Genomic DNA, 10138 nt, shown 5'->3' on the forward strand with positions numbered 1-10138 from the left:
AATTTAGCAATCTTTGGAAGAACGTTAATCAACCAGGTCGGGTGTTGACTTGCATTAGCCGACTCTCTGTGTTGCATTATATTTCTTAGAATGCTGCCTATGACCCCAAGAACACCATTCCCACCGTCAAACATGGAGGTGGAAACATTATGCTTTGGGGGTGTTTTTCTGCTAAGGGGACAGGACAACTTCACTGCATCAAAGAGACGATGGACGGGGCCATGTACCATCAAATCTTGGGTGAGAACCTCCTTCCCTCAGCCAGGGCATTGAAAATGGGTCGTGGATGGGTATTCCAGCATGACAATGACCCAAAACACACGGCCAAGGCAACAAAGGAGTGGCTCAAGAAAAAGCACATTAAGGTCCTGGAGTGGCCTAGCCAGTCTCCAGACCTTAATCCCATAGAAAATCTGTGGAGGGAGCTGAAGGTTCGAGTTGCCAAACGTCAGCCTCGAAACCTTAATGACTTGGAGAAGATCTGCAAAGAGGAGTGGGACAAAATCCCTCCTGAGATGTGTGCAAACCTGGTGGCCAACTACAAGAAACGTCTGACCTCTGTGATTGCCAACAAGGGGTTTGCCACCAAGTACTAAGTCATGTTTTGCAAATACTTATTTCCCTCATTTAAATGCAAATCAATTTATAACATTTTTGACATGCGTTTTTCTGGATTTTGTTGTTATTATTCTGTCTCTCACTGTGTGGTGCCACGACAGCGAAGCTGCTCCATGGGAGCCGTGCCTGCAACCGGGTGCTGCGATAGAGAAGCCACCAGGCTGCCGGAACAACGCTTCACCCACCACCCCCCACATAAACACACACGTGCACTCACGTAGGGCCTCGTGGGGGGGGGGGGGTCACCTGCCCCTGAGTTTTCACCCGAGGGCCCCCCTCGTGGGGGTGCTCCACGGTTTCTCAGGGCCAGGGAATTGGCAGAACCCCTCCCAAGGCCGAATGACACTGCGGCGCCGTGGAGTGACTTAAAATTGCACGGCCACGGCGGCCCACTGAAAACCGCAGTGAGGAAACCGCCAAAAAGTACACACGCAGCGGCAGGCCAGCAGGGAGGGCGGGGCGGCATGGGTTGACCTTTAGGGTGCGTACACGACATGCGCAGGGACCTCGCCGTGGCACAACGTGTGTCGGAGCGGTAGCCCAGGAGGACGCCCTCTAGGACCTCTACACCATGCACTCGGTTAAACAATGGGGGGCGGGGCGTCAGGAAGGGGGGCTCCTGATTGGATGAGGGACCAGCGGATCAGCGGAGCATAAAAAGGAGTGGGATTGGGAAGCAAGGGCTCTTTTGCCCGGGATCTTGTGGAGTGAGGAACCGAGGAGTGATTGTCTCCTGCTACTCGAACGTCCGTGAGACGGGTCGTAGAACAGCCAGATTCAGTTCCCAGCAAAAGCCGCGTGCAGCCTCGTCTTTCCGCGACCACCAACACCACGGGGTCGGATCGTAAGTACGAAGAGGAGAGGTAAGGCAAAGGGGGCAAATTCTAATAGAGAGAGTGAATAGAGAGAGGACAGGCTACTTGGGTATTAGACCGTGGAGAAATAGGTTAGATCTGTCCTGCTGGTCCACACGGACACGGGTAGATTAACTCTAATTAAACAGAGAATAAACCACCAGCAGACATTAAACCGTGTCGTGTTGTCTCTGTGAGTACGGAGGAAAGGGGGGGGGGTGCATGGTGTGGTGAGCCTGTGCGTTGTGTTTTGTCTTGTGTTTACGCACGAGCGTATATTTTTCCCGCGCGTGTGCGTTCGCCGTGCACGTTAACTTATGAGCATGTGCGTTGTGGTGTCCCGTGTATTCCGTACGGCACCGTGGTGTATTTGCGAGGTGGTTAGTGCAGCTATTTAAATCATGCCACGAGGAGCAGCAGCGAGGGGGGGGAGAAGAGGAGAGCGGGGGGGGGGGCACAGGAGAACGGGGAATCGAGGGGCAGCAGCCCTAACAACCTAACAACTGTTCAAATAAACCTACCATTAAAATTATAGACTGATCATTTCTTTGTCAGTGGGCAAACGTACAAAATCAGCAAGGGATCAAATACTTTTTTCCCTCACTGAATGTCATACTGATGACAAAACTATATTCTCTCATTAAAAATAAAAATATATATTTTAAAGCAATTTTCTTTATATGTTATGTTTCGGCTTGGGCCTAATTGTCCACGGTCAACTCACGTTGGCTGTAAATCACCACAGTCCCCTTACGTTGTGGCAAGCTTCGGGGCCACTTCCTGGAGTCGTGGAGTTCTGCCATTACTCGTACGGTACATTTCATTAAAGCGTGGTTTTTTTAGAGAATTTTTAAAATATTACTTATTAGAAGTCACAACAGCCCCACCGAGTGGAAATGTCACGAGCCGCCACTACTGAGCACGTGTGCTTATTACCAGCTCCGGTTCTGACAGCAGAGGTCTCACTCCGAATCAGTCGGGCGGCATGATCTTTTCATTGGCTGCGTAAAGCTGTGTGGAAGCTACCTGTTCAAATTCAGAATATGTATTTATACTGGAGGAATCCGATAAGCTATGAGTTATTTGTCACAGATTTCCAGTAGGGGCGGGTAAGATCGTTACAACAACAAAATACAACAACACGATAGGAGTGCAAAGTACAAGAAAGGTAAACACATCGCCCAAACAAATACAAATAAAGTGAAACCATCCCCATCCAACCAGACAATGCCCACTTAGGTATTAACTTATTTTTCAGAAGTGACCTAGCCATAAATTAAAGCTCAACAAAGTGGCCCACGTGAAACTTCGAGTCTTCTCGGCCACAGTCATGCCCTCCCTTCTCTAAGCTTGTGAAACGTGGACAGACCCCTCCAATGGAGCATCTGCACCAGTTAGCAACATTCAGGCTTGTCCTGCCTACGATCCATCCTGGGTCTAACCAGGATGGATTGTGTGAGGAGCTCACAAATCCTTGAAAGATCTGGACACATTCTCATCAGTGAGCTCCTCCGGCAGGCAAGGCTGCATTTGCTGGGTCATGTCGCCCATAGGCTCAGCCGTCGCATGCCCAAGCAACTTCTGTCTGGCTAAACGGGTACGGGTACGGGCTGCAGAAGAGATGGAGCTGATGCGGTACAGGAGGATGTGGAGCTGAGTGGACTTGCCGACGACTGCTACCACCGGTGTCAAGATCGGTATTTGTGGAGGAGGCTCGTGAAGGACACTGCTGCTACTGGGCAGTTGGACGCAGTCGCCCTCCAGCAACAACTGAGGGCAGAGGAGGAGCGACGCTCACAACAACGAGCGGAGCTTCCGTGCGTCTAAAATGCAGTAAGTTGGCACAGTAAGGGTGGTGCATCTGTCATCTCAGTCAGCCAACCCATGGCACCTGCTGGGTCTGTCCCGAGACCTCCTGTCGGCGAGACTTCGACACTTCACGTGGCTTCAAAGTGCACCTGGCCTGGCACAGGCGCCGTGGTGACATCACTGTCACTTCGTGGTGAATGGCGGCTGTTGTTATTGGTGAGGGGTGTAAGCTGTGTGGGTAGTCAGATGTGGGGGAACGGTGGCGCAGTGTTTCGTGCGCTGCGCTACGAACGATGATGATCTGAACCGGTCCTGGGCCTCCCCTAGGCCGACTGAATTGAGTACCTAGTGGTATGGCGTGTAAACATCGCCACTGGGGAGACAAAGGTGGCGGCGTGTGGTGTTGGCCGACCGTCCCCCTCGTGTGTCGTGCCAGGCCTTCGTAGGTGCTCGCTAACAGCACTTGCTCTAACAGTCTGTTGAAGGCTATACGGGGGATCTTTATATTTGGGATGTAAGCTGATTGAATTGAGTACCATTGGCGTTTGTTTTAGCAAGTAGTCATACAGTACTTGCTCAAATAACATTATGAGCTTTAGCCATGAGACGTCGAAATAAAAACATCATTATATTGAACACTCAATGGTGTTAATGCAAACGTCGAAAGAGCAATGTAATGTTGAAAAGCAATACATAATCTTCTCTATATATAAGGGAAATTTGTGATTATGTGTGTCTGTTCAAAATGTTTAGCGTACTTCTCGACATGCAACAAACTTGAAATTTGCCATGTAGGTAATTTCCAGACTGTACACCATGCAAAAATTATAAAAAATAGACTCTTGTATATATTTTTTTGGGAGGGGGCGCAATAATGCATATATTTTGCACGGCAAGTGAGCTGTGACGTCACATCTGTGATGTCACCCGCATACGGAAGCGTTACGCAGTGTGCCTGCTGACGTCACGCATCCCCCCCCCCCAGCCCTCCGCGAGTAAAATGCCATACAAATGTGTTGCAGGTCTAAGGCGTTCTTCGCACAGCATTGCTTTATTATGTGAGTCGTTTACTGACGTACGCACGCTGACAGTTGCGTGGTGTGTCTGCAGCAAGCGCGTGTATGTGTACCTATGGACGCGCACGCGTGTTTGTGTGGGGGGAGCGGTAGTGTAGTGGTTATCACGCAATGCTTCGAACCTGGCGACCCGAGTTTGAGTCCCGCTCACGGCCACCACCGGTGACGATTATTTGAACTGGTCCTGGTGTTATATACGGCCCTTTTTCCACAGTTAATATCAATAATAATATTTGCTGATATATATTTTTATAGTGACTGAAATAAATAAATAACACCGCCACGACAAGGACCAGCAAACAGCAGATGGAGATCGTAAAAAGGCCATAATAAATAAATAAATAGACAGATAAATAATGAACTCCGGGGCAAAGAGAGGTTAACGACTATCTGCAAAATCCCCAGATTGCCAAAGAACAGTTCACAAATAAATACCCAGAATCACAGACACGTACACAGAGCCAGGGCAAACGAACATTATAACTGATATTTTTTTCTTTCTTCACGGAAAAAGTTAAAGCTTGGCTTTAAGAATAAGTCTATATCAGTGGCTTTATTATTACTTATCTTATTTCACCCTTATTCAACTCACGTATTGTTTCTTATTGTATCTCCTATCTACGTGACTTTACCAAGAGAACCAAAGTACATGAGTTCCTGCAATCACGAAAGCTTAAGTCCAAACTAAGCTATATATCCAACCTCCAGATATCGGAACTAACTCACGAATAAACACCGACCCATGGCGACACGGACTGAGAACAAAGCTTAGCAAAGCCCGGAATCATGATGGTAACATCTAAATGGTACATTATAAATCTTGGTTAAACATAAACCAAATAATAATCACAAGAGATTAGACCTGGGGTAATTCAGTAGAGGTACAAGAAATAGGTCAAACACACAAAAACCAGATAAAGTATTCCATGAAATCAGAGCCTCCCGGCCGTCTTTGTCTTCCCGCAGCGCGGGAGAGCCAGAATGTAACACCCTTCGAGATCAAAAGGAGGAAGAGGGCGGGAAGGAATTTCTCTGGCCGAGCAGTGTCCAGGACGGCGAAAAACTAGACAGACAGCATTTGATTATTTTTAATTAACGGAAAGTCCAAGGAAAACCTGACAACAAGAATAAGCTGACATTATAGGAATAATCTCGGGAAACATAAACCAAAAATGATAATGATGCAGGGTTAAACCGAGAGCCAGCCAGAGAGAGAGAGAAACTCCCGGCCGTCTTTGCCTTCCAGCAGCGGGAAGACTCGCCCCTCCCTCCAGATTGTATAACGCAGACAAAGGAACGCCTTCGGGACAATCTGGAGCATCTGTTTTTTTAATGGTTCTTATGGCTTGAAGAAGACAACGAACAGAACCATGTAATAAATGACACACACGTACACACACACACACACGGACCATTCCCCACCCCCACCAACACAGAGCGGAGATTTTTCAGATATAACAAGCTCTCGACAGTTCAACGAGACAACAGCTTGGCGAGAGCCAGAAGAGGGCGGCGAGCGGCTGGCTCCAAAGGGCCCCGCGATCAACTGAGAATGGCGAGGCTCGCCGAGTAGCGATGTATCAACGAGCGTGAGTTCAGAGCTGAAAGACGAAGTATCGCTCAAAGACTTTTATTTCTACATCGAGTGCCAGCTTCCAGCTGCAGCGCGACCAGCGCCACCAAGCAAGAGCGTCTGCTGCCAGCGGCCAAGCGTGTGCCGACTTGGCTCATCCAGCAGCGGAAAGAGCCTGACCAGCCGCCCGTGAGCAAAAGAGTCAGCGAACCAGCGAAGAGCGTGATCGTTCGCATCTCCACAGAGAGAGCGCGTGCGTAGCTACTACAGCAGTGGAAAGAGCCTGCTGCTGCCAGCGAACCAGCGGCCAAGCGTGTGCCGACTTGGCTCATCCGGCAGCTTAAAGAGCCTGTATCTGCCAGCACGAGCAGCCAAGCCGACGCCCCGAACAAGAGAACAAAGCAGTTCATATCACCCTCCCCCATACTCACACCCTCACGATGCATCACCCGGCGTCTGCTTCAAGAAGACACACAACACGCATATCGGGACAATCAAGAAGAGTGACATTCCAAGGTGGTGCATTAAATATCAACTGATCGTGAAGAACATTGCTGCCATTGAGTTACGTGGATAAGGTCATTTAGAAGCAACTCAGTCGTACGTTTTTTCATTTTCTTTTTAATGGCATAATCTTGTCAATGAATCCATTGACGTATATTTGTGCCTTTGTAAATAATAATTGTTTGATTGCCTTTTCGTATGAATATCGTTGCATAATATTTAGGACCTTTCGCTCCTAACTGCCGTACCGGCTCGGGTTACTCTGCATAATAATCAATGGTCCTGCTACCCTGTTAACAACATGACAAGAAGTGCATTGAGGGTTGCATATGGATCAATGAATGAGTGCAGTACTGTGTGGCCAATTTCAAGTATACGAATTTGCATATTATAGCGTTAAGGTTATTGTTTAGAGAAGCATGCATGCATGTTTTAACGACTCTCACTCTCACCAACTGAGCTCGCGTTACGTGGTGGAATTAATCATATGTGCAGTTGCCAAAGCGAAATAACGCAATCGATGATGGTTACTGTGTTGGTACTGTAATGATAATCCCAAGCCGAGAGTTGCATCTTCTAGAATTAAGGTTTCGTTAGAAAATAAAATTGATTAACGCAGAAGTGGTTGCGTGTTTCTTTCCTGAATTTCATGCATAATAATCTTATTTACAAGAACTGTATTCTGCGTTGAGATCTGAATTTGGAGACCTGACATAAACACACTAATACACTCAGTAAATGTTAAAGAGAATAATTGTATTACCGATCGTTAATACAAAGCTAAACAACGAGCGAGTTACTCTGGCATGCTTGCATCACACTGGCATAACTTCATACGATTAATTGTATGATCCCGATCGATAATATGACCCTCGTCAGCGAGGCAGGGCCTAATTATCATAACGGCTCACATTAGCATAATCACACCCACTCGCATAAAATAATATGATTATCTCCCGAATTAGCATAACTTATGCGCATAATTACAGCAATTAACATAATTTCGGATAATTACGCAATTTTCAAAAATTTAATTAATTTTCTCATTTTCATCAAATTTTCATAACCGACATTTATAACACTGGGCCTTCCCTAAGTCGACTCAGCCTCAAACGAGTAACTCATGTGCTGTGTGAACATCGCCACTGGGGAGACAAAGGCGGCCGGGCGTGGTGAATCCAAGTCCCGGGCGAAGCCGGGTAGTAAAGCTAGTTTGATATAAATAAATCCAATGACACAAGTGCTTTGTTGAAGCATCAACACTCAAACATGGAATTATAATATATCAAAATATGCATACAAAGGCACAAGGCTGTGCATCCACTTTTCGGAATATTAACTTTAAACCTATCTCGAGCATACAACAACCAGCGCCGTTTGCCACAAAGCCCGGTGGACTTTGAGGCCACGTGAAGCGTCGAACGCTCTCTGGCAGGTCACGAAACATATCCAGGTGCCATGGATTGACTGACTGAGATTACTGGCAGATGTATACCGGCGCTCCGCTCGTTGTTGTGAGCGTGGCTCCTCCGCCCTGCGTTGTTGCTGGGGGGCGACTGCCTCCAACTCCCCAGCAGCGTCTTTCACAAGCCTCAAAGGAGGCCGATCTTGACACCACTTGGTATCGGCAAGTCCAGTCAGCTCCACATCCTTTCCATCTTTTCTCTATCCCGTGCGGAGCCCGTTTAGCCCCCTCTATGCGGCCAAATAAAAGCTGCTTGGGCATGCGGGCTACATGACCCAGCAACGCAGCCTCGCTGGCCGGAGGAGCTCACTGATGGGAATGTATCCAGATCTTTCAAGGATCGTTGAGCTCCTTATACAATCCTGTCTGGTTAAATCCTGGATGGATCGTAGGTGGACAACGCACAAAACGCGCCTTGAGCGTTATGCAAAACAACAGTTCCCAAAGAACTGCATTACAGTATACAGCAGTCATGTCTTAAGTCACCATCAAGAAAACAAAATCGGCAGTGAGACAAAGAGACGATTGTAGACTGATTTGGCTCTCATATTATGACTCACCAACACGATACAGTCAACAAGGTTCACGACTGCCAAGTCTGCCTCTGGTAACTTCGTGTAGAAACATCACTTGCACTCTATAGGGACCCATCAGCTTGCCAAATAGAAACAATCATTAAGCATCTGCATTGTTGCTGTTGTGATGTGTTTTCTTGTAATTTACAGATATGAAGTAACATACACCTGTCAACGAAGTTTGGGGAGTGATCCTTTTTTCATGAAAACTTAAAATTTAGAAAGAAAAAAAAATCGGCATTTGTTTTGGCCTGAAAAATATACCGAACACAAATCATCGATAGGACAATTTCAATGTTCCGTTCATATTTGTAGGGATCAACAACACATCGATGTGTTGGAGTTAAAACATCGATATGATGGACGTAGCAACGTTTTCAATATTAAGAAAAATACTGCTTACTCACACCAAAAGTTTATTTTAATGGAGACCTCCCGTGGGAAGATAAGCAGTGCGTGAGAGTGGCCAGCAGAGGGCATAAGGTTGATTCGGGGTTGCGTGAGACCAGTAAAAAAATGTTTTCCTCCACAATAAAAAGTTCATATATGTTTACGCATCTTAACAGCCAGCCACACAACCTTTTGGGAGTGGATAATTTTAGCAGCACTGATTCGACATACAGTCTCTTTGGCGGGGGATATGGGAAAAACACTACTTTTTTATGTGGAGCTACACAAAAATGGATGGGGCATGTTGGTCTGTCTAAAATATGTTAATTATATTATTCACAACAGCGCTAATGCTGAATGTGTTATGTAGCCATTATATATATTTTAATGGAATCAGCCACAGGAAATGGAAAATGCATATATATCATGAATGAAAATCGCAGTATGACACCTACAATAAAGACTTTGAGCTAAAGTCTGCGAGAAGACGATGCCACATGAAAGTGCTTCGCAATGCCTTCCCATGATAAATTTTTTTCTCCCAATTTCTCTTGTAATGCGATTGCTGTTAATTTCTATTTGTTTGGTTTTTTTCCCCCTCTGACTTCTATTTACTTTATTGCTTTGCTCGTTTTTTTACGTGTTTTCTTTCATAATTTTGGTGACAGTTCGCTCTTTCCCATATGACACGATCCGTGTTTTTTGAGTCCTCATCCGGTGGGAAAAAAATGAACTAACTTACCACAAGTGCGCTTGATTAATGCAGACGTGATTCCTCGCAAAGTGTTTCTCTTTGGCGTTTGAACATCTTAACACCGGTTGCATTATCAGTATTAATTGGGATGGGAAAATAACTAAAACACGCACGAACCCCATTTTTTTTAAAGAAAAGTAAAGATTGCTTCCTTCTGTATGTATGTTGAACTTCTTTCGCACTCTACGTAGTCAACCATGGTAATCGCAGGTGTTACGGATGAAATGAACCATCGGGGGAGGGTGGGGCGAGGAGACAGGGGAGGAGCTGGCTCGACATGGGTCAGAAATGTCCATAGGAGGCCAGCAGAAGACATCAGTGCTTGTGAAGGTATGGGGAGGTTGGTTGGAAATGGTGTTTAGCAATTCATTCAATTACTTGGATGTAAAGAAATGTTCGTGGTTCTAATGAAAATTATAATTATCATGATCAATGTAGGTAAAGCTATATGATAATGGCAATGACAAATTTAAACTGATGAGTGATGTCATCTTCTGGGTTCTTTCGGTAAAGTCACGTA

Source organism: Petromyzon marinus, chromosome 2 (genome assembly GCF_048934315.1).
Source record: "Petromyzon marinus isolate PM22_M1 ecotype Great Lakes invasive population chromosome 2, UKy_Petmar_22M1.pri1.0, whole genome shotgun sequence".
Taxonomy (NCBI): domain Eukaryota; kingdom Metazoa; phylum Chordata; class Hyperoartia; order Petromyzontiformes; family Petromyzontidae; genus Petromyzon; species Petromyzon marinus.